The 25,683-nt window shown below is 41.7% G+C and overlaps 1 protein-coding gene across 4 annotated transcripts in view; it reads right to left on the reverse strand.

Annotated features, from left to right (window-relative positions):
* LOC140486192 (rho guanine nucleotide exchange factor TIAM1-like) overlaps nucleotides 1-23,540 on the reverse strand; it is a 334,442-nt gene extending 310,902 nt beyond the window's left edge. For all 4 annotated transcript variants that reach the window (XM_072584976.1, XM_072584973.1, XM_072584974.1 and 1 more), the window contains exon 1: nucleotides 23,188-23,540. The gene's annotated coding sequence lies outside the window, so the exon portion shown is untranslated. The remainder of the gene's footprint in view (nucleotides 1-23,187) is intronic.
* Between the last annotated feature and the right edge of the window lie 2,143 nt (nucleotides 23,541-25,683).

Below are 25,683 nucleotides of genomic sequence, written 5' to 3' on the forward strand. Positions count from 1 at the left end.
TGACTGAGGTGTAAGTGGGGGAGCACTTTGGGGCCAGCGACCATAATTCTATTCATTTTAAAGTAGTGATGGAAAAGGACAGACCAGATCTAAAAGTTGAAGTTCTAAACTGGAGAAAGGCCAATTTTGACAGTATTACGCAAGAACTTTCCAAAGCTGATTGGAGGCAAATGTTCACAGGTAATGGGATGGCTGGAAAATGGGAAGCCTTCAGAAATGAGATAACAAGAATCCAGAGAAAGTATATTCTTGTCAGGGTGAAAGGTAAGGCTGGTAGGTATAGGGAATGCTGGATGACTAAAGAAATTTGAGGGTTTGCTTAAGAAAAAGAAGGAAGCATATGTCAGGTATAGACAGGATAGATCGAGTGAATCCTTAGAAGAGTATAAAGAAAGTAGGAGTATACTGAAGAGGGAAATCAGGAGGGCAAAACAGGGACATGAGATAGCTTTGGCAAATAGAATTAAGGAGAATCCAAAAGGATTTTACAAATATATTTGTGGGCGGCACGGTGGCACAGTGGTTAGCACTGCTGCCTCACAGCGCCAGAGACCCGGGTTCAATTCCCGCCTCAGGCGACTGACTGTGTGGAGTTTGCACGTTCTCCCCGTGTCTGCGTGGGTTTCCTCCGGGTGCTCCGGTTTCCTCCCACAGTCCAAAAGATGTGCAGGTCAGGTGAATTGGCCATTGCTAAAATTGCCCATAGTGTTAGGTAAGGGGTAGATGTAGGGGTAGGGGTATGGGTGGGTTACGCTTCAGCGGGGCGGTGTGGACTTGTTGGGCCGAAGGGCCTGTTTCCACACTGTAAGTAATCTAATCTAATCTAATCTAAATATTAAGGACTAAAGAGTAACTAAGGAGAGAATAGGGCCCCTCAAAGATCAGCAAGGCGGCCTTTGTGTGGAGCCACAGAAAATAGGGGAGATACTAAATGAATATTTTGCATCATTGAGTTAGTGAGTTTGGGTTTAGTTTTTTAATGCAATTTATCAATATCTAGGAAGCTTACTTCTGTTAAGTAATCTGGATTTCAGTGTTTCTTTTGTTGGGGGGTGGATTGCAAGGGGCAGAGCGGAAGATAATTCCACTTGTAAACTAAAGAACACACTGTAATTTGTATTGTTTGTCTAAAGATACTTATTTGGAAATTCATCCAGAGAACCCTGGGACTATTTGTATGGTGTAACTTTTTGCACCAATAATTGCATTGAAAAGATTGCGGTATGAGTGAATAATAAAAATGCTGATCTTTAAGTTAGATCATTTGCTAATAAAATGAATCCTATATTCCGAAAGAAAAGCCTCCACTCTCCACTTATCACTTTCTCCCCCCACCCCATGAAAAAAATAGAATGCTGCACAGTAACACTGTTCCAGAGGCACTAGATGAGTAATCCAGAGCCCCTGGCTAATGCTCTTGGGTTTGAAGTCTTTATGGTAGATGGCAAAATTTAATTAAGAAATGTAGAATTAAAAGCTAATCTAATGGTAACCCCGAAACCATTGCCAATTGTCATAAAAAGCCACTGATTCACTAACGTCCTTTTTGGAGAAAGGAAATCTGACATCTTCACCTGATCCTTTCTATATGTTGCTGCAAACCCCTCCAGAATGTAGTTGATTCTCAAAAGTCTTTTGACTCAAACAATTGGAGATAGGCAATAAATGCTGACTTTGCCAGTGGAGCCCACTTTTCCATGAAAGAATAAGGGGAAAAAAATTCATATTTTCTCAGTCTATAATTTGATGCAATGCAGAATTTATCTAATTGCTGCACTGTGCATCAAAATACTGATCAGGCATTTGTTCCTAGAAAAGGTTCTCCATTTCCATTCACCAGACTATTTGTTTAAGTATGACTGTTGAAAAAACAAACAAAATAAGCAAGTAATGACCTGAATGGTCATTTGTATAGTTCAACTTAAACCTTTTGCAATAGCTGAAATTCAGGTCAACATTTTAATGAATATATATACCAAGCTAATAGGCTCAATCAGTGGAATAATAGCTGAGTGACCTCTACCCAGGTGTTGGGTTTATTGTTTCATCATCTACTCTTGAACTAAAAATTGTGGGAGTGGGATGCAAGAGTCAAAATGTAACTTTTTAATCAACAAATGAAATATTGGTGTGCTTAATGGGAGAATGGAATGGTGGGGAACAATTGTAGCTACCATAAAATGTGGCATCTCGGTTTCAGCCCCATGTCTACCAAGCAGCCAAACCTGTTGGATAAGACTTTGAACTGGGGAAGCGAGGCAGTAAAACATTGGCAAGTCGTATTACAGCTGTATAACACTTTAGTCAGGCTACATTTGTAGTACTGCGCGATTCTGGTTGTCAACTGTGGAATGGATGTGGATGCTTTCCAGAAGGTCCAGAAGAGGTTTACGAGGATGTTGCTAGGATTAGTGTATTAGCTGTAAGGAGGGATTGAATAAACTTGGATTGTTTTTGCTATAGTGTCAGAGCCTGGGGAGTGACCTAATCAAAGTATACAAAATTAAGGGTCACAGATGGAGTGGATAATCAGAGTCTCTTCCCCAGGGTGGAAATGTTAAATACTAAGTAGCATGGGTTGAATGAAAGGGGGAGATGGAGCAAATTTTATAGAATATGTATGAGGAATGCGGTTTTTACAGAGTGGTAGGTGCCTGGAATGTGTTTTCAGGCAGGTGGTAGAAGCAGATACAATAGCAACGTTTGAGAAGCATTTAGACAACACACAAGCAGGCAGAGAATAGAGGGGTATGGACCATGTGCAGGCAGGTGGGATTAGTTTAGAATAATACCATGGTCAGCACAGACATGGTGGGCTGAAGGGCCTGTTCTAATGCTGTACCGTTCTCTGTTTAAAACTTCTGCCCTCTGTCCGTAACTTCTGCCCACAACTGTGCAAAACTGGCCTGGGCTCTTCAATGCACAGTGAGTGAATATAACTTGCTATCCATGATTCCCACAATACTCTACATATAAAGGGTTAGTTGGCTGAACCACTGGTTTGCAAGACCCCAACAGTATGGGTTCAATTCCTATATTAGCTGATGATTTGGAGATGCCGGTGTTGGACTGGGGTGTACAAAGTTAAAAGTCATACACCAGGTTATAGTCCAACAGCTTTTGCAGTGCTGCTTCTTCATCGGGTGGTTGTGTGATGAAGGAGCAGTGCTCTGAAAGCTAGTGCTTCCAGTTAAGCCTGTTGGACTATAACCTGGAGTTGTGTGATTTTTAACTTCGCATTACATTTTAAAAGCATTGCAGCTAAAGTAAGAAAAGCTGAATGATAATACTTCCAATCATTCTAGTAATCTCTACTTGTTGGGAGTCATCAGGAAGCTCCTTTGTATATCAAAGTTGTTAGAAATCTCCCTCAAAATACTGTTGAGACGAGGTCAACTGAAAATTGCAAGGCTGAGATTGAGAAATTTTTGATAAGTAAGGACATTAAGGGATGTGGAATGAAAGTGGGTAAATAAAGTTAAGGTGCAGTTCACCATGATGTCCAAAAATAAATAGCCTCCATTACCCACTTGGCAAAAACAATGACTGCAGATGCTGAAAATCAAATACTGGATTAGTGGTGCTGGAAGAGCACAGCAGTTCAGGCAGCATCCAACGAGCAGCGAAATCAACGTTTCGGGCAAAAGCCCTTGATGAAGGGCTTTTGCCCGAAACGTTGATTTCGCTGCTCGTTAGATGCTGCCTGAACTGCTGTGCTCTTCCAGCACCACTAATCCATTCCCCACTTTACCACTTCCCTTCCCCCATCAATTAAAAAAGCTTTTCGCATCAGAGAACGGCGGGAACTGGGCAGAAGTGAAGGCAGAGCTCAAAGCCGGTCGGGAAGGTAAGTGATTGTTATTTGAGTGGGTGTGTTCTAGACCCCAGGTTCTACAAAGTAGGGCCTCCCTCCCTCCTCCTCTAACCTAAATTAATAGTCCATAGACTTGCCCCAAAAAGAGGGTCCAAGGAAGTTCCTGTGGATTGAAGAGTGAGGCTTTAACTCAGGAGTCTTTGACAAGGAGGTTGAGTGAAGTAATTACGCCACAGTTGAAGAGGGTGAAGACATGATTGCCAAGCTGGTTCAGTGTGATATGTGCTTGATGTGGGAGGTCAACGACTCTGCTGTGTCTGGCTCGTATAAGTGTGGAAAGTGTGTGCACGTTCAGCTACTGACAGAGCATACTGCAGCACTGATGAAAGAACTCGAGGACCTTAGGCTCATCTGAGAGAACGAGATCTTTCTGGACAAGACCTTCAGCGAGGTTATCACACCAATCGTACCACAACAGAGCAGACGATGAGGAAGGCAGAGAGGAGACAGGTGCAAGAGACCCCAGGGGAAGCACCTGTCAGGAACAAGTTGAATCTTTTGGAAACAACAGAGGCAGATGACACTCCCAGTCCACGAGGCGGCCAGGTCTGTCAATCAAAAGTTGGCATGGAGACAGAGTGGAAGAGTCGGACATCGCACAGTGCCGTGGTAATAAGGGACTCCATAGTGAGAGGAACTGACCGGGGGTTTTTGTGACAGCAGACTGGACTTAGGAATGGTGTGTTGCCTTCCTGGTGCCAGGGTTAAAGACATCACAGACAGAGTGCAGGAAATCCTCAAGGACGAAGGTGAAGAGTCAAAGGTGGTGGTACATGTCGGCACAAATGATGTCGTGAAGAAGAGGAGGAACATACTACAGCGGGACTTTGGAGAACTAGGAAGAAGGCTGAAAAGCAGGACGTCCAAGGTGGTTACCTCCGGTTTGCTTCCAGTTCCTCGGGCTGGCGAGGCCAAAAACAGGGAGATAATGGACTTGAATGTGTGGCTGGGGAACCGGTGTCGGAAGCAAGGATTTAAATTCTTGGATCACTGGGGTATGTTTTGTGGAAAGCATAAATTCTACACGAGAGACGGTTTGCACCTTAATAGGTTAAGGACCAGCATTCTGGCAGGCAGGTTTGCCACTGCAACACAGCTACATTTAAACTAAGTAGCAGGGGGGAGGGTACAAACTGGATGTTTAAGAAGGAAATTGGAGGGAAAGTTAGAACAAGGGAAGTCAAGAAAGATAAATGTATCAATGAGGCAGAAAACTCAGAAAGGGATCATGCTGTAATGTTGAGTGAAATAGGAGTTGATGGGAAGGATGAATGCACGAAGCGTTAGAAATAAGATGGATGAGCTTGAGGCTCTTTTGGAAATTGGCAGATACGATCTTGTGGGGATAACTGAGACGTGGCTTCAAGTGGACAGGGCCTGAGAAATGAATATTCAAGGCTACACGTGCTATCCTAAGGACAAACTGACGGGCAGAGGGGGTGGGAAGGCCATGTTGTTAAGGGATGATATTCAGTCCCTTGCGCGGGGGAACCTAGAGTCAGGGGATGTAGAGTCAGTGTGGATAGAGCTGAGAAATACTAAGGGTATAAAGACCCTCTTGGGAGTCATCTACAGGTCCCCAAACAGTAGTCTGGATGTCGGATGCAAGTTAAATCAGGAGCTGAAATTGGCTTGTCGCAAAGATGTTACTACAGTTGTTATGGGGGATTTCAACATGCAGGTAGACTGGGAGAATCAGGATGATGTTGGACCTCAAGAAAGAGACTTTGTGGAGTGCCTCAGAGATGGATTCTTAGAACAGCTGGTGCTGGAGCCGACCAGGGAGAAGGCAACTCTGGATCTGGTATTGTGCAACGAACCAGAATTGGTCAGGGACCTCGAAGTGAAGGAGCCGTTGGGAAGTAGTGACCATAATACATTAAGCTTCAATCTGCAATTTGAGAGGGAGAGGGTACAGTCGGAAGTGACAATATTTCTGTTGAATAAAGGGAACTATGGAGCTATGAGGGAGGAACTGGCCAAAGTTCAATGGTGCAATACCTTAGCAGGGATGACAGTGGAGGAACAATGGCAGATATTTCTGTGTGTAATGCAGAAGTTGCAGGATCAGTTCATTCTGAAAAGGAAAAAAAGATCCTAGGAGGAGGCATGGGTAGCCATGGCTGATGAGGGAAGTTAAGAAACATATAAAGTCAAAAGAGAAAAAGTATAACATAGCAAAGATAAGTGGGAAAACTGAGGACTGGGAAGCTTTTAAAGAACAACAGAGGATTACTAAGAAGGGAATATGCAGAGAAAAAATGAGGTACGAAGGTAAACTGGCCAATGATATAAAGGAGGATAGTAAAAGTTTTTTTAGGTATGTGAAAGGCAAAAAAATGGTTAAGACTAAAATTGGGCCCTTGAAGACAGAAACAGGGGAATATATTACAGGGAACAAAGAAATGGCAGAAGAATTGAATTGGTACATCAGATCTGTGTTCACTGGGGAAGACACGAGCAATCTCTCAGAGGTAACAGTGGCTGAAGGACCTGAACTGAAGGGAATTTATATTTTCCAGGAATTGGTGTTGGAGAGACTGTTAGGTCTGAAGGTTGATAAGTCCCCGGGGCATGATGGTCTACATCCCAGGGTACTGAAGGAGGTGGCTCGAGAAATCGTGGATGCGTTGGTGATTTTCCAGAGTTCAATAGATTCGGGATCAATTCCTGCGGATTGGAGGGTGGCTCATGTTGTAACACTTTTTAACAAAGGTGGGAGAGAGAAAGCGGGAAATTATAGACCACTTAGTTTGACCTCAGTGGTGGAAAAGATGCTGGAGTCTATTATAAAGGATGAAATTACGACATATCTGGATAGAAGTAACAAGATAGGTCAGAGTCAGCATGGATTTATGAAGAGGAAATCATGCTTGACTAATCTTCTGGAATTTTTTGAGGATGCAACTCTGAAGATGGACGAGGGAGATCCAGTAGATGTAGTGTCCCTGGACTTTCAGAAAGCTATTGATAAAGTCCCACAAAAGGAGATTAGTGAGCAAAATTAGGGCGCATGGTATTGGGGGCAAAGTACTAACTTGGATTGAAAGTTGGTTGGCTGATAGGAAACAAAGAGCAGTGATAAACGGCTCCATTTCAGAATGGCAGGCAGTGACCAGTGGGGTACCGCAGGGATCAGTGTTGGGACCGCAGCTTTTTACAATATATGTTAATGATATAGAAGACGGTATTAGTAATAACACATTAGCAAATTTGCTGATGATACTAAGCTGGGTGGCAGGGTGAAATGTGATGAGGATGTTAGGAGATTACAGGGTGACCTGGACAAGTTCGGTGAGTGGTCAGATGCATGGCAGGTGCAGTTTAATGTGGATAAATGTATGGTTATCCACCTTGGTGGTAAGAACAGGAAGGCAGATTACTACCTAAATGGAATCAATTTAGGTAAAGGGGCAGTACAAAGAGATCTGGGGGTTCTTGTACACCAGTCAATGAAGGTAAGCATGCAGGTACAGCAGGTCGTGAAGAAGGCTAATAGCATGCTGGCTTCATAACAAGAGGGATTGAATATAGAAGCAAAGAGGTTCTTCTGCAGCTGTACAGGGCCCTGGTGAGACCACACCTGGAGTACTGTGTGCAGTTCTGGTCTCCAAATTTGAGGAAAGACATTCTGGCTATTGAAGGAGTGCAGCGTAGGTTCACGAGGTCAATTCCTGGAATGGCGGGACTATCTTACACTGAAAGAGTGGAGCGACTGGGCTTGTATACCCTTGAGTTGAGAAGACTGAGAAGGGATCTGATTGAGACATAAGATTATTAAAGGATTGGACATTCTGGAGGCAGGAAACATGATTCCGCTGATGGGTGAGTGCCAAACCAGAGGACACAGCTTAAAAATAAGGGGTAGACCATTTAGGACAGAGATGAGGAGAAACTTCTTCATCCAGAGAGTGGTGGCTGTGTGGAATGCTCTGCCCCATAGGGCAGTGGAGGTCCAGTCTCTGGATTCATTTAAGAAAGAGTTGGATAGAGCTCTCAAGGATTGTGGAATCAAGGGTTATGGAGATAAGGCAGGAACAGGATACTGATGAAGGATGATCAGCCATGATCATATTGAATGGTGGTGCAGACTCGAAGGGCAGAATGGCCTGCTCCTGCACCTATTGTCTATTGTCTATCACTATTTACTGTGGAAAAGGATATGGAGGATATAGACTGTAGGGAAATAGATGGTGACATCGTGCAAAATGTCCAGATTACAGAGGAGGAATTGCTGGATGTCTTGAAACAGTACTGATCAGGTGTACCCAAGAACTCAGATATTTGTATCATCGATAGTAACAAGTGAGGTGCCGGAAGACTGGAGGTTGGCAAATGTGATGCCACTGTTCAAGAAGGGCGGTAATGACAAGCCAGGAAACTATCAACCGGTGAGCCTGACCTCAGTGGTGGGCAAATTGTTGGAGGGAATCCTGAGGGACAGGATGTACATGTATTTGGAAAGGCAAACACTGATTAGGGATAGTCAACATGGCTTTGTGCGTGGGAAATCATGTCTCACAAACTTGATTGAATTTTTGAAGAAGTAACAAAGATGATTGATGAGGGCAGAGCAGTAGATGTGATCTATATGGACTTCAGTAAGGCATTTGACAAGGTTCCCCATGGGAGACTGATTAGCAAGGTTAAATCTCATGGAATAGAGAGAACTAGCCATTTGGATACAGAACTGGCTCAAAGGTAGAAGACAGAGGGTGGTGGTGGAGGGTAGTTTTTCAGACTGGAGACCTGTGACCAGTGGAGTGCCACAAGGATCGGTGCTGGGCCCTCTACGTTTTGTCATTTACATAAATGATTCGGATGCGAGCATAAGAGGTACAGTTAGTAAGTTTGCAGATGACACCAAAATTGGAGGTGTAGTGGACAGCGAAGAGGGTTACCTCAGATTACACAGGATCTTGACCACATCGATCAATGGGCTGAGAAGTGGCAGATGGAGTTTAATTCAGATAAATGCGAGGTGCTGTATTTTGGGAAAGCAAATCTTAGCAGGACTTATACACTTCATGGAAAGGTCCTAGAGAGTGTTGCTGAACAAAGAGACCTTGGAGTGCAGGTTCACAGCTCCTGGAGGGTGGAGTCACAAGTAGATAGGATAGTGAAGGCAGCGTTTGGTATGCTTTCCTTTATTGGTCAGAGTATTGAGTACAGGAGTTGAGAGGTCACGTTGCGGCTGTACAGGACATTGGAATATTGCGTGCAATTCTGGTTTCCTTCCTATCGGAAGGATGTTGTGAAACTTGAAAGGGTTCAGAAAAGATTTACAAGGATGTTGCCAGGGTTGGAGGATCTGAGCTACAGGGAGAAGCTGAACTGGCTGGGGCTGTTTTCCCTGGAGTGTTGGAGGCTGAGGGGGACCTTATGGAGGTCTACAAAATTATGAGGGACATGGATAGGATAAATAGGCAATGTCTTTTCCCTGGGGTCGGGGAGTCCAGAACTAGAGGGCTAAACTATAGGTTTAGGGTGAGAGGGGAAAGATATACAAGAGACCCAAGGGGCAACCTTTTCACGCAGAGGGTGGTATGTGTATGGAATGAGCTGCCAGAGGATGTTGTGGAGGCTGGTACAATTGCAACATTTAAGCGGCATTTGGATGGGTATATGAATATGAAGGGTTTGGAGGGATATGGACCAGGTGCTGGCAGGTGGGACTAGATTGGGTTGGGATATCTGGTCGGCACGGACGGGTTGGACCGAAGGGTCTGTTTCATGCTGTACATCTCTATGACTCTATAATTTCAATCTACGCACGACTATAACTAAGTGATCACAGGTTTTGTTTTCCAAGTTCACGAGAACTACTCATGAAATGTTTGATAAGCAATTGTTCTTTAAACCAAAAAAAACAGTAGAATCATGTATCAATCAACACAAAACAACAAATTAAAACTCTACCAAAATATATTTCACTTTATATAGCTATGTTGTGCTTATAAGTAAGAGATCATTAAAAGCTTGCTGGAGGAAGACAGCAATTTACCAATCTTCAATTTCCCCAAAAGAATCAAAATAAAAAATTTCTGAAGTTATCTGATCAAGACCAGGTGTTGCTGCATGCGAAAAGATAGGCAGAGGTGGGAAACAAGAGAAATTATTTAGACCTTCAGATTTAATCCTCACCATAAAAACCAGGCTTTTGGAATGCTGGTCACGGATTGGTTGGGAACACATATGCCCGAGTCAGAGAGAGATTGTTTTATGATGAGAAACAATTAACAACGGATGCTGAATACTTGAAACAAAAACAGAAATTGCTGTAAATAGTCAGCAGACTTAGCAGCATCCGTGGGCAGAAGGTGATTCTGAAGAAGAGTTAACATATTTGAAATGTTAATTCTGCTTTCTCTACACAGATGCCACCAAACCTGCTGAAATTTCACCACCAATTTCTGTTTTGATTTCAGATACTTTTTCTGAACAGGTTAACTAAAAATTTATTTCACAGTTCTGGAAAAGGTGAATGTAAATCCTGGCCTCATGGCCCACAGATAGGGACACGACCACTGTATCACACGAACTCCTATACCTAGCCCTTAGGCCAGCACAGTAGATGTGGTTACCACTGTACCTCACAGCACCAGGGTCTCAGGTTCAATTCCATGCTCACATGGGTTCCTCCGAATGCTCCAGTTTCCTCCCACAGTCCAAAGGTGTGCAAGTTAGATGGATTGGATACTCAAATTGTCCATCCTGTCTAGGGATGTGCAGGCTAGGTGGATTCACCACAGTTAATGTGGTGTTACAGGGATAGGGTGGGAGAGCTGAGTTTGGGTGGGATGCTCTTCAGAAAGTCAGTGCAGACTCAATAGGTCTAATGACTTCTTTCCACACTGTAGGGATTCTATGATTGTACGCCCCCGAAGGTTGTGGATTCAAGCTGTAGTTCACTACATTAACACAAAGTCAAAGTGCAGAAATCAAACTCCAGTGTAGGACAAAGGAAGTGGTGTCAGAGATGCCATCTTTCTGATGAAGCGTTAAAACGAAGGTCCTGGTTACCTCTCAGGTGTACATAGAAGACTATATGCTACAATGGGCTGCCATATTTCCTGCATAAGGGTTGTACTCCAATAGTACTTCAGTTGTAACAGGCTTTGAGATGTCTGGCAGTTGTGAAAGTCTCATGTAATTGCAATTTTTTTTTCCTCTCTCTAACATACAGCCCTAGGTTTCCGAAATCCAAGTCATGCCTAATTGGAAGGATACAAACTAACTACTAAAATCTCCTTTGAGAGCTTAGTTACATTAACCATCTTATGCTAAATGTGTTCTCAGATCTTTCAGAACACATGAATTTCATTTCTGAATCAATATATCAGGACATTCGCAAGTAGTTTAGAAGCGATTGGTGTTGGTAACAAGACAAAGCAATTAGAAAGAGTTTTCTATGTCTAAGTTGCAATTGTATGCTGATGTCAAATCTGCATGGTCATACTAAATTACATGCACTACATGTTACAGTACTGCAATTACAGGAAAATTGACCATGCAATTATCAGTCCAAATTGTAGATCATTAATTTTAACACTGCAAGTCAAACATGACCAGCCATAGAACAGGAGTATTGATGGAACAAAACACACCATTGAATCTGAAGATTTTAAATTATGCAGTTCTGTAATTTGCATCAGCAGGTCATGCTTTAGAGAGGGCACAGTGATCTTGCCAAGAGAGAGAACGTAAGATTACCAGTCACATCTCTCATTCTTTCTGCATAGCTCTATAGCATTCAAACCTCACTTCCATACAATTATTCCTACCACTTGGATTTGTCTATCAGCCAAGAGGTTTTCATTGAATGTCATTCTAAAGGTGCTGTTGTCCTCATAACTGTATCTCCTTTTAATTACACATGTTTCTCTGTCATAATGGGAATCGTGGTAAACTAACTGGTGGAAAGGATTGAAAGCCTTTGCCTAGGAACAGCAACAGATCATTCAGCCCACTGAGTCTGTCCTACCATTCAATTTGATCATGGCAGATCAACACTTCAATACTTTTAATCTGCCGCATCCCATTAAAACTGTATGCCGCTGGTAATCAGAAATTTATAAACCTATTCATACACTGAGCTTCCAGAGACTTCCAAACGTTCATAACCCTCTGAATAAAATAATTTTGTCTCATTATGGACTCAAATGGCATGCCCCTTAATCTTTTTCGGTTGTGTCCCAGTTTCCTGATTCAGAGGATGCATCTTACGGCTTCGACCTGTTTTTCCTTTTAAGTATTTTCTAAGCTTCAGTGAGATCACTTGTCATTCTTTCAAATTATTTAGAATACAGTTCATCCCATCTCTGTTCACAGGACAGTCCACCATCCTCGGAAGAAGTCTGGTGAACCTTATTGCATTCCCTCTGAAGAAACAACATTTTTCCTGAGATAAAGAGACTAAAACTAAACATAGTACTCCAGGTGTGGTCTAACCAACACTTATGCAACTGAAGCAAGAATCACCACTCAGGTAGGTGTTCATTCACTTTCACATTCCTTGTTTATAACGGAAGATGAGCAGCAGGCAAGGAGGTCTAGCCATTATATAAAGACTCAGCCCATAAAAGAGACAGTTACTAACATAATCACAAGTCAAAGAATAGTCAACATCACAAGTGCCAGAGCTGGAACCCTGTCACAAATGAGTTTGTTTGCATCTTCCTTAATAGTTCTTTTATTACTTAACTCTTAAGTCTCTCACTAATTCCTTGAACATAACAACCTGATATAATATCATGATCTGGTAAATGCTTGCCATTAAAACTATAGCTTAATTGTTGACCCTTTCCCCTTTTCAAGGTACAATATCAAATTTGGATGCTAGTGCAGGGAGATTAATTATTAAGGCTTTCATCATCATTGCAAAAATCACTTGCTGACATTATGCCAATCACGAAAGAAAATGATGCACCAACATTTATTTAGATGTTGAGTTTATGTAGAGTGGAATGCACAATTTTCAAAGTGTAAGAGAGCTGGAGCAGGTAGAGGTGATAAAGGAAGAACAAGAGTAGAGGTAATTGTAGGGCTTATACCCTAGATCTGTGAAAGTGGGCAGCATGACAAAGTCCACTGATTTCACAAATAGGATGAATACACTGCTGTTCATCATGGAGTGGCTGCAGATATTTTCTAATCAATCTGTTGAGTGATGTGATTATATACCTCTGGAGCAGGTGAGACTCGAAACCAGGCCTTGTGATTCAGAAGTATGCATACTACCATTGTGCCAAATGAGCTGTAGGGAATGGGTGTACATTTGCCAAAATGAACAACTCAGCTTTCACTGCAGGATTCCAGCACCACGGGACATGAGCATCCCTTGGCAAAGCTGAAATGAGAACTTATGCCAGCTCCAACCTTCTCCAGTGGACACCTAAGAAATCAGTCCAGTGATCTCCTATAGTCTATTATCTAAAACAGAGGTAAAAGTTCTGAACTGCAACCAAAACAACAGAGTCATGCAATAAGAATTGAAAATGCTGTTGTGTAAAGAGCGATTGCCATGTGGACCTGTCCAGCCCAATGCACCTCAGAAAGCAAGCTGGCATGGCCATTTCAGCAGATACAGATTTTTAGAGTTTGCAGTCTTCAGAGAGCAAGCATGAGATCTGAGAGGTTGACAACCACAATTACCTCAGGAGCCCCTAAGTGAGCCTCAGTTAACCTCTGCCTACCATATTACACCTATTGATCAACATCTCAGAACCAGGAATAGGTTTAAGAACTCTTTAAACAGGTACTTAGATGCATATTGAGGTGATAAGTTCTTTGAAAATCTATCCCAAAGCCATTAAAACCAGATCATTTGCAGTCTTTGCATGTAAATTGTATAGCTGTCTCTTACTGCTGCACAGGGAGATTCCTCATTTCTGAGCAGATTTTTGGAAATGAGATTGAAGAATTGAAAGAGAGATTGGACACAAATCAATGTAGCTGAACACACAACACTCCTCAAAGACTCACTATTGAACAGCTCTGACTACAGATAATTGCCTTCCCACCATACTCTACGCCAGTGTCTTCTCCATGCTGACAGCCCTGCTGTCATGTTAGCAGCATGTGTGGTCTTTTTCTGCAAAGCTAAATTATGCAGCAGTGAAAACATGATAATCAAATAGGACACTCCAAGTCCACTTCACAGGATGCCATTAGGCCTATCAATTCACCTCACTTGGTCTTTCAGGAAGTCAATGAGTTGCTCAAAGAAAACTATAGGTCAGCCACTGTTAGCAATGTTGTTTGGATGCAGAAAAAGAGTCATAAGCCAGATTGTAAAGTGCTTCAAAGAGCCACATTTTTATGCAGAGAAAAGCACAGAGGTAAATGTGTAACCATAAATGCACTAACGCAGCTGCCAGGAAAAGAAGGCACCCATCTGCATGCTTCAGTGCTGGTCATCACATAACAGCTGAAACTAATAATATGTTTCCTAATTCATGAAGCCAACAACAGGGAAAAATGGCAACTGAAGATCCAACAACTGAGGGAATTCTGCAATCCGTGCAAATACACAATCCATTACTTTAGTTCTGGACTTCCCATGGAAGTGAGAAAACTGCTTGCACTGACAAACAAGACACCAATTGTTGATTTAATTCAAACATTGTCTTGACAATATAGAAGCCAAGGGAAATGCACTACCAGTTGACTGTTACATGCAGTGCTGCATAAGCTAGAATAGTTAGTTGCAGGTCTTCTTGCGAGATGCTACAATTTGTCGTGAGTTAACTTTTTACCATTTTCGCATCTCATACCTTCATGTTAATTATTTCTGAGAACAGATTAAGGCATTACCTCAGGTGAAAGTTTCTTAATTTGTAGAGCTCATTACTAAGTATTTTAGTGATCAAGATTTTCATGAGTTAGAGATCAGTGGATTGATCATCATGGCAAGGCAACAAGAACCCCATTCCATGTCAAATCTCTAGGATCCTTCACTTATCCTAGATAACCACATGCATATGCTCATGAAACACTACTATTTGTTCCCATTCAAGCTCAAGAGTCTGGAAAACTCAGTGGTTAGCACTGCTGTCTCAGTGCCAGGGACCCAGGTTCAATTGCAGCCTCAGGAGACTGTCTGCGTGGAGTTTACACATTCAAAATGTCAAAATAATGATTACGTCAGACTGGAAGCCAACTTAAGTCAGTGAGCCCTAGATTGATGGATTAACCTGCCAATAGTGTCTTCCATAGCTTTACTTGTAATGATGGACATAGCAGTAGCCAAACTGAGTGTCATTAAAGTGTCAGTGTCCTACATCTAACCCAGGACACATATTTGGAATTAATAATGGCTCATCCTTGACAAAATCAGAGTGAAAAACACATTTCCCTTGGCTGCTATATTGTCAAGACAATGTTTGAATTAAATCAACAATTGGTGTCTTGTTTGTCAATGCAAGCAGTTTTCTCATTTCCATAGGACATCCAGAACTCAAGTAATGGATTGTGTATTTGTACAGATTGCAGAATTCCCAAAACCAAGTGAGAAATAGAGCTGCTACCTTTCAGCTGTGCCACTGAACACATTTGAGCGCTATTGGGTGGGAGAAGGGAAATAAATTCTCTCATTTTGCTCATGGAAATTTTACCCTGCAGCTGAACATCCTTAATAGTTGTGCAAACTCCGAAAGTCACAAATACTAGAACAAATCACAGCTGTGATATCTTGGGAGAGGAAATTAGAACAGCAGGAGCAACAAGCATAAAACAATTTGGGAAGTGCTCTTGTGGCACAGTGGTAGTGTCCCTCCCTCTGAAACAGGAAGCCTGGATTCAAGTCCCACTTTTTCCAGACATGTGCAATAATATCCCTGAAGAGACAGGTGAGAGAACATGTGAAGTCAAGTTTATCTGGAGTACAATCAAAATTTGTTATTTGAAACAGTTGAAAAATAACTGCATATCACAGATGAATAGTAAATGCACATACATGCCATCATCTCCAGCTTTCCATTACAGATGAGCAATAAATCCTGGCCTTGTCAGTGACATTCACATCCCATGAATGAATAAATAAAAAGTGCATTCATGCAAAATTCATTTACATTTCAGGAGATTACAAGTGGCCATTTCCACCACCTCAAGCAGGATGCCACCAATAAGCACATTTTCCCCTGAACGTCTTTGGCAGCATTCCACAACGACCATTCGCTCCAGGACATCCTGGTTCACTCTTCCTCTGACCTCAAGTTTCAGTTGCCTGCTATTTCAACATATCACTGTGTTCCCATGCCTGTATTTCTGTCTCAGGCCTGCTTTAGGGTTCCAATGAGGCTGAAAACAGGCTGGATGAACAAACCTCATCTTCTGCTTGGAGACCTTATAACCTCCAGAACTCACCTTTGAGTTTAACAATTTTAAAGCATTAACACCTCCTTCAATGTCTATTCCCACCCTTACACCCCAGGTTGAGTTATGTTGCCTTCAGCACAGCCAACTCATCCTGGAGTTATCACCCCCATTATCACCCACCCAGTTTCTCTTAGCGTTACAGAATCAGAGAGATATACAGCACGGAAACAGACCCTTCAGTCCAACCCATCCATGCCAACCAGATATCCTAAATTAATCTAGTCCCTTTTGCCAGCACTTGGCCCATATCCCTCTGAGCCCTTTCTATTCACATACCCATGCAGATGCCTTTTAAATGTTGTAATTGTACCAGCCTCCATCACTTCTTCTGGCAGCTCATTCCATACATGCACCACCCTTTGCGTGAAATGGTCGTCCCTTAAGTCTCTTTTAAATCTTTCTCCTCTCACCCTCTAGTTCTGGATTGCACCAATCCAGGGAAAACCTTGTCTATTTACCCTATCAATGCCCCTCAGGATTTTCAATAGTCCCTTTTCCTTTCCTGTCAACAATTCCTGCTATCAATTCTGAAGAAGGGTCAGTTGACTCAAAATGTTAAGTTTATTTTCTTTCCACAGTTGCTGCTAGAACCTGCGGAGTTTCTCCAGCAATTTCTGCTTTTGTTTATTTCAAGTTAACTCCTCCCACCTGTTACATTCGAAGACCAAACGGGGCTGTTTACCCCCAAGATGAGCATCTGCCCACGTATTCACGTTATCACATCCGTAACAGCCCTGTCTCAGTTCATCTGCTGCCGAAATCCTAAATAATTTGTTACATTATTTCACTATTGCAATGTACTCCTGACTGGATTCTCATAGTCTCCCCTCTAAGTTTAAGGTCATTCAAAGCTCCGTTGCCCCAACTCACCTTGAAACAAGTCCCATTCACCCATCATTGCCTGCACTTATCAATGCTGGCTCACAGTTGAACAGTTAAAATTGATTTTAAAATTCTCATCTTCGTTTCAAACCCTTTCATCTTCGATAACATCCATATCAATCTTCACTTGCCAACCACACTTATTCCTGATTCATGTTGGCTCCCAGCCCACACAGCTTGCAGTTAAATCCATCCATAATTTTAACCCTTTGCAACTGTAACCTGTTCCCAGAACTAAAATCCTAGCCTCTTAAATTTCAATTCACTGCTCATGCTTTCTTCTAAATCCTCTCCAAAGAATTGCATTCTACACAAGGAGTTAGTACAGCTCTTAAATCATCAACACAATCTGGTTGATTAGCTTGGTTGATTAAATATTAACCAAATTACTTGTGAAACAGCTACATAAAGATTGAAAATTTCAATGAATGATTGATTAGTGGTCACACAAAATTATATTCCTTTTTAATGGTTAAGGAGGGAAATTCTTAAACTATCTTAATCGTTAGCTGCTTTGTTTCAATACTCATTTATTTACACAATCTTCATTGGAAGGCTTTTCTTTAACACACAGAATGGCTCAGATTGGTCAATGAACTGGATGAAAAATGCAGTGATCACATGAAATAGGGGCACAAGACCATTTGACCAATTGAGCCTGCTTTCTACTTAATTTGAACCTAATTGATCATGGGTTTTAACTTTACTTTCCTGCCCACTCCATGTGACCTTCCATTTGGAGAGTCAAAAAATCTCCCTAACTCATACTTTAATGTTTCATTACATCACAGTGGACACAAATGTCGTGTGGATGTACTTAGCAATTTCTTTGCTAAAGATCAATTGAAACAGATTTGTTGGGTTTTGCCAAGTCTAAGAACTTTTGCATATTTGGTCTTTAAGTGTAAACAGTGCAAGAATTCGAACTGGATTGGATTGAATTGGAAAAAAGCAAATTGTGAATTTGAAGAACTTGTCATTCATGTAATAATCATCTCATCTCCTCTTTTTGCTTTCATTATTGATATTCAGAGTAACCTTAAAAATGTATTTCTGGTTGAAAAGGGCAATATCATTTTACTACGGGAACTTGAATCTATTCCTGAGGAAGGCAGATAGTCACTTGTGCATTTCATGTTCACGTAGCAACCCAATGCCTCCAAACATTGGGCAGAGATCTCTTCATAAACAGATAGTCTTAAACAATGGTATTCAAAAGTAGCTTTTCTTTCTGTTCTTTACTACATACAAACAGTCCTGTAACAAACTGCAAGGAACTTTCTTCTCAAATCTGTCTGTTATGACAGTTTGCTGAAGTTTAGACACATGATATCCTCTAACAGAAACCTTCTTCTCATTAACAGAACATCAGCTCCACATAACCCACACCTGTACATGCCTATGTGAATAATAAGAAAAAGAGACTCAGTGTCATGTATCTCTGTGCAAAAACGACTAGACCAAGGGATATAAAAAGATTAGATTATACATCTTGTGAAAAAAAAAGGTGATTTAGTATTATGTAAGGCTCATTTAAAGTTTTCTGCAATCTCTCCTGAACCCATTTGAAAATGACAAATCCTGATTATTATTGCACTATCCATCACAAGATCAACTTCGAGATTTGCATCAAACTGAAAGAAAATGTGATGACAGATTTTGAAACGCCTTACTATTCTGACAAAGACTTGTTGTCTCTATCAGATATGCTCAAATGCCTCACCTTTGCTTCCCTGCAGGATAATTTCCAACAGTACGTTCTGTTATTTTTCAAGAAAATATATTTACTGAGACTCACCACTAAAATTTTCTTCTTGATTTCCAGAGTTGAAGAATACTAACTGATGAGGTAGCATCTAATGGATACCTGTGCAACTTCATGAAACTCTAATCACCTCTGTTTTGTGATAATTTGCATATCTATAAATACTGTGCAGGATTGCAACAAGAATTACACTATTGGCCCACTTCTGGGAATGCAATGTAAATGTGAAGTAACATTTTGGGGCGTTTTCCATTTCATTGAAAGCATTTACAAGCAGCTCCAGACCACACAACATACATTCCACAACTGTACATGATTTACAAGTCAATTTATAATTAATCTACTTGATTAATCAACCCTCACTGAAATGCTACTGTATCCAACAAAAGGCAAGTGCTTCTTGTAAAAATATTTGCTGTGTCCTCTGTTGTGGAAGGATACTGTAAACTAAAAAAGTAATTCCACTGAATCTCTAGAATTATCCACCCCAGAGGGCTACGTGAGCATGGTAATTCAGTATGCTCAGATAATAGATTTTGGACACTAATCACATGATGGGATATGAAGATAGTGTGGAAAGATTGTAACGTTCATGTTGATATTCAACCACAATCTAGAATGCTGGAGCAGGCCTGAGAGGCTGAATAGTCTATTCCTGCTCCTATCGTCTTATGACCTTATAGAGGTTTATAAAATTATGAGGGGGATGGTTAGGATAAATAGACAAAGTCTTGTCCCTGGGGTCAGGGAGTCCAGAACTAGAAGGCATAGGTTTAGGGTGAGAGGGGAAAGATATCCAACTGTCCAATCAAGTAGGGGAGAAATAGAGCCATAACTTAAAAAAAAAAGGATGGTGACACACCAGACATCTGATGATACTGTTCTCTCTGGGGCCAACATTTAAATTTAACCTAGATTGGTATCTATGGGGTAAAGTCTTGAATATTTTACATTGTCTCAATCTGTCTCACAGCTTTGATAACTCAGTACTAAATTATCACTTTCAGAGATTGAGTTCATGAGGGAATTGGCAAAAAATGGTTTTATGGTTAAGTTTGAACTATATTGTAAAAACATTTTTTCTCTTTGCATCACTTTCATAATCTCCAAGATTTTGGAGAATTACATGCATAATTCATATTTGTAATGGCGAAGGGTTCTGATTCTATCAGCTACATTTCACAGTGCAGAGCGGTAGATGTGATTTATATGGACTTCAGTAAGACATTCGTCAAGGTTCCCCATGGGAGACTGGTTAGCAAGGTTAGAACTCATGGAATACAGGGAGAACTAGCCATTTGGACACAGAATTGGCTCAAAAGGTGGAAGACAGGAAGTGGTGGCAGAGGGTGGTTCTTCGGACTTGAGGCCTGTGACCAGTGGAGTGCCACAAGGGTCGGTGCTGGGTCCTCTGCTTTTTGTCATTTATATAAATGATTTGGATGCGAACATAAGAGGTACAGCTAGTAAGTTTGCAGATGACACCAAAATTAGAGGTGTAGTGGAAGCGAAGATGGTTACCTCAGATTTACAACAGGATCTTGACCAGATGGGCCAATGGGCTGAGAATTGGCAGATGGAGTTTAATTCAGATAAATGCGAGGTGCTGCATTTTGGGAAAGCAAATCTTAGCAGGACTTATACACTTAATGGTAAGGTCCTTGGGAGTGTTGCTGAACAAAGAGACCTTGGAGTGCAGGTTCATTGCTCCTTGAAAGTGGAGTCGCAGGTAGATAGGATAGTGGAGAAGGCTTTTGGTGTGCTTTCTTTATTGGTCAGAGTATTGAGTACAGGAGTTGGGAGGTCATGTTGCGGTTATACAGGACATTGGTTAGGCCACTGTTGGGATATTGCGTGCAATTCTGGTCTCCTTCCTATTGTAAAGATGTTGTGAAGCTTGAAAGGGTTCAGAAAAGACTTACAAGGATGTCGCCAAGGTTGGAGGATTTGAGCTATAGGGAGAGACTGAACAGACTGGGGCTGTCTCCTGGGAGGCTGAGGGGTGACCTTATAGAAGATTACAAAATTATGAGGGGCATGGATAGGGTGAATAGGCAAAGTCTTTTCCCTGGGGTCGGGGAGTCCAGAACTAGAGGGCATAGGTTTAGGGTGAGAGGGGAAAGATATATAAGAGACCTAAGGGGCAACGTTTTTACACATAGGGTGGTACGGGTATGGAATGAGCTGCCAGAGGAAGTGGTGGAGGCTGGTACAATTGCAACATTTAAGAGGCATTTGGATGGATATATGAATAGGAAGGGTTTGAAGAGCTATGGGCCAGGTGGGACAAGATTGGATTGGGATATCTGGTCGGCATGGACGGGTTGGACTAAAGGGTCTGTTTCCATGCTGTACATCTCTATGACTAAGATGAATCTCAGATGTTATATCTTTCTCTCTCCACAGATGCCGCCTGACCTGCAAAGTACTTCCAGCATTTCTGTTTATATTTCAGATTTCCAAGTATCTGTTGTATTCAGCTTTTCCACTGACTTTTCGAAGCTCAATGAAAACAGAAATTTACCTTTAATTCGGGGACTATTCTGAACTTGAATTGTAGAGATGGAAATATTCTTATTTTTACCATATATACTGCAGTGTTATTTGCTTTTTTTTAAATAAAAGCATGATACCCTGTATTCCATAACATGTTCTGTACTTGTTTTTAAACAATGCTTTAACTTGATACATACAGAAGTTTTAACTGGCAACATTTACCTCTTGCATATTAACTTCAATTATTCCTGAAATTAAAGCTTAAAGTACACTTCCTTTTCAATAATCTACAAGTCCCTACTTAGCTAATTAGATTCCCCACATTGTCACACAACGATGGCTGTGAGATTAGTGCCTCCTTACAGCTTCTCCCGACTAAATCATGACCCCATATTTCACTGCTTCAAAAATTTGAGAAGAGACAATTTGAAGTTAGGCGGCAAACAAACAAGGTTTTTTCTTTTTTTTAATATCAACTATCCATTTTACCATTTCATGAGTCTGGCGCAATAACCTGAAAGAATTGCAAATCATCAAGCCAAATCTATTCTATTCCACTTTAGACTTCATGCCCTTGATCTGAAATCATTGATGCTTCAATCGTAGTTAAAGCTGCAAGAAAGAAGTCACCTTTCCCGAATGTGATAATATTTCGCAACAACTCTTGAGGACTTGAGAGGCAGAAAAGATCTTCAATGTAAATGGTTAACATAAAGAACGCTCGTCAGGTGGAGCCAAGCGCTACTTCAGGGGGAAAAAAAAACGATTTTTTTAAAACAAGATACCAGACAACGAATTTCCCAATCAAGAATCAACAGAAATACTCACAACGAACGATCGCAATGGAAGTCAAACGATATAAAAAGTTTAATATGTGCAGAAACATTTTCGAACATTTAAATATCTTAAGTGCTCAATAAATTTACAAAAAAAACCTACGGTTTTTAAAATATTAACGCAGAATTTGAAAAAGAAATGAAAATCAATGGATTAAACCGACAACGAACATGCAATAACTTAATGAATAAATATGTCGTACAATGCTTCAATATACAAAACAAAACCTTTGAAGCTGAATGCGTCTACATTCTACACAGCCCAATAATCAATACATATACTGTGAGGAAATCATCTGCTTCTAAATGTATGTCAAGGGAAATAGCACGTCGCCATTCTCACAAAATGCTCAACGAAAATCCATTATTTTTGCCACTTGCTCTCACTTTTCGTATAAAGTGTGGATCACCCATTAGACTAATTCCTCATCGCTACCTTATCGTATGGAACAAGACATGAGCTGAAGGAGGAATCGAGGGTGCAAGCATATACAAAAGCAAGACAAATAACCACAAGAAACGGTAGCGATGCTGTTGGACTGGTTTCCAAAACGCAAGATTCTACATACCAAAGGGCAACCCCAGTTTGTTCACCGAGCGAATAATTTACCTGATCAGCACAAAGACGACGACATGATAATAAATCAATTTATTCAATAAACAGAGAGTGACCCGATTGTCTTAAGAAACTGCAAGAACACAAAGAAACGTTCATTCCTGATTGTAAGTAAAATTTGCCAAGAAAACCACCGAGCCTTGACAGATCCGTGAGAAATCGTAATGCAAGGACGACAGTGGACTTCTGATTCACCATTTCGAGGAATATTAGTAATTTTCAATTTCCAAAACTAAAATAGAAGCCAGTACTTCCCATTAAAAATGGCAGTAAATAAAGCAATTCAATACACAGAGGGGGAAAATTACGGATAAAGATAGTTTGGCGAAAATAAACACACCTCGGATGGTACGAAGCTGCTCCAGGTCTCTGGAGATGCCGTGAATGAGTGAGTGGAAACAGCGTGAGTGAAATGAACCTCAATATGTGGAGCCTGCAGGAGGGTGGCGACGGGCGTTCGAGCCTGGAGGAATCCCCTGAGTCTGATTCAGGACACAACACGGGACCGGGGGACTTTCATCTTCAACATTGGCGGCTCATCGCTTGCCGGAAAAGTCGCCATTCACGGAATGTGAATTCGTGCATCTGGACAAAAATCGGAACGCCACATTTGCACGGAGCTCCGAATGGGTCACCATCACAACATGAGAGTCCGGGAAATCACCGCCACCGCCGCCGCCATATTGTTTCCGAGGGCGCCGCGAGGGGGGCGGGACCGACAGGCAGCCTGGGCATCCGTCACCTCATTGGTCGCCCTGCCCATCAGTCAGAGCGGATTGCGGCCAATCGCCGATCGGCTGCGTGTGATGCCGCTGGTCTTCGTTGGAGCCCATTGCAAAGAGTGAGCGCGGCTCCTGCTGGAAGCGCTGGTGAACTCGAAATCAGGGCAATCACTTCGCTGGCTGGCTTTCAGAGAGGCGGAAAAAAACCCCCCTGCAGATGCTGGAATCCAAGGTAGGTACAAACAGGAGGCTGGAACAAACAGGAGGCTGGAACAAGCCAGGCAGCATCAGGAGGTGGAACGGTCAACATCTTGGGAGTAATACTGGATTAGTGGTGCTGGAAGAGCACAGCAGTTCAGGCAGCATCCAACGAGCAGCGAAATCAACGTTTCGGGCAAAAGCCCTTCATCAGGAATAGGGCTTTTGCCCGAAACGTTGATTTCGCTGCTCGTTGGATGCTGCCTGAACTGCTGTGCTCTTCCAGCACCACTAATCCAGTATTTGATTTTCAGCATCTGCAGTCATTGTTTTTATCTTGGGAGTAAGATTAGTGTGTTGCTGGAAAAGCACAGCAGGTCAGGCAGCATCCTAGGTAAAAACAATGACTGCAGATGCTGAAAACCAAATACTGTATTAGTAGTGCTGGAAGAGCACAGCAGTTTAGGCAGCATCAGGCAGCATCCGAGGAGCAGGAAAATCGACGTTACGGGCAAAAGCCCTTCATCAGGAACTTGACTGTAATCTCCAGCATCTGCAGTATCCACTTCTGCCTGGTTGATTTCGGGTGGAACTCTCCTTTGGGACGAAGGTACCTCGGAACGAGCAAGGGGCTCGCTCTTACTAAATGGACCCAATCCCACCGTGAGATCCCTGCTCCCAAAGCTGGCTCGGACGATCTATGGGACTTAGCAACAAGGGCAAAATTCTGCCCCGGCAGAGAATCCGAAATAAAACAGAAAGCAACAGCAATATTCAGCTTGTCGGGCGGCACCCGTGAAGAGAGAAGTGCAATTAATGTTTCAACTGGATGATTTTTGACAGACATTATCACACCCGCTTTGGAAATGTAACTCACAAGCAGGTAAATGGGATCCAGAATTTTCATGGCATTGTGAAGCTGCCCCTACTCGATAATCAATTCTGAAAACAAAGATCGTTTAATTATTACGATTTCAGCGTACACTTTTATGACTTTTAAAAATGTAATACGTTATTCTATAAGGTGCAACGTGAAGAAATAGTTATGAACCATCACAGTTCGTTACTTGTTTGAGCGTCAAATCACGGCTTGTGACAGTTATGTACACACAATGATAGTAGGTCATAAAGAAATTCTCGTTTTGCTACTGGTTACATTGTTAGCTCAACCTTGATTTTTTTTCTGTCTGGAGAGGGTTCATCATGGCATTACCAGATTATAAATGTTTTCACACTACTTAAATAATTTGATGAGCATGGAACTGAGGTGAGGTTTGCTCTTACTAAATGGACCCAAGTGGATTTTTTGATATAAAATTCTTTGTCATAAGCTTATACCAAAGTGTTCTAATGTTGTACACTATATACACTGAATGTGCAAACAAATATACAGTACATCACATTGAAGGTCATGCTTTAGTGACATTCTGAGGTTAAACTGAGTCACAGAAGTTACAAGGGGCTTAATTTTAAATGGTTGAGTTAACTGCCCAATGTGAAGCTTTTATAATCCAGTCAATCAAAAGAAACTTCTCCATAGTTTGTTTCAGGGTAAACTATTCTTCCCTTCCAGGGAGTCAGTTTAAGAGCATGGGTATAAATGTTTTCAGAAAATGCAATAGGTTACATGATTTATGGCAACCTATATCCCAAAAATGTTTTACCCCATCTTTGGAGAGTCAAATGTCACAGTTAGTTTCATGATCTAATGACCCAGCTACTGCTTGAGATACCTGGATTCAAATCTGCAGCGAATCAGCAAATATGGAATTAAAAGTTGAACGATGACCATGAAACCATTTTGAATTGTCAAAAAAAATGTAGTTCACAAACATCCTTTAGGAAAGCTGTTGTGGTGGGGTTTGAATATGTCCCCAAAGCAACAGCCTTGGTTTCTGACTTACTCGTACAGTTAC

The sequence above is a fragment of the Chiloscyllium punctatum genome, chromosome 15 (assembly GCF_047496795.1).
Source record: "Chiloscyllium punctatum isolate Juve2018m chromosome 15, sChiPun1.3, whole genome shotgun sequence".
Lineage (NCBI taxonomy): Eukaryota > Metazoa > Chordata > Chondrichthyes > Orectolobiformes > Hemiscylliidae > Chiloscyllium > Chiloscyllium punctatum.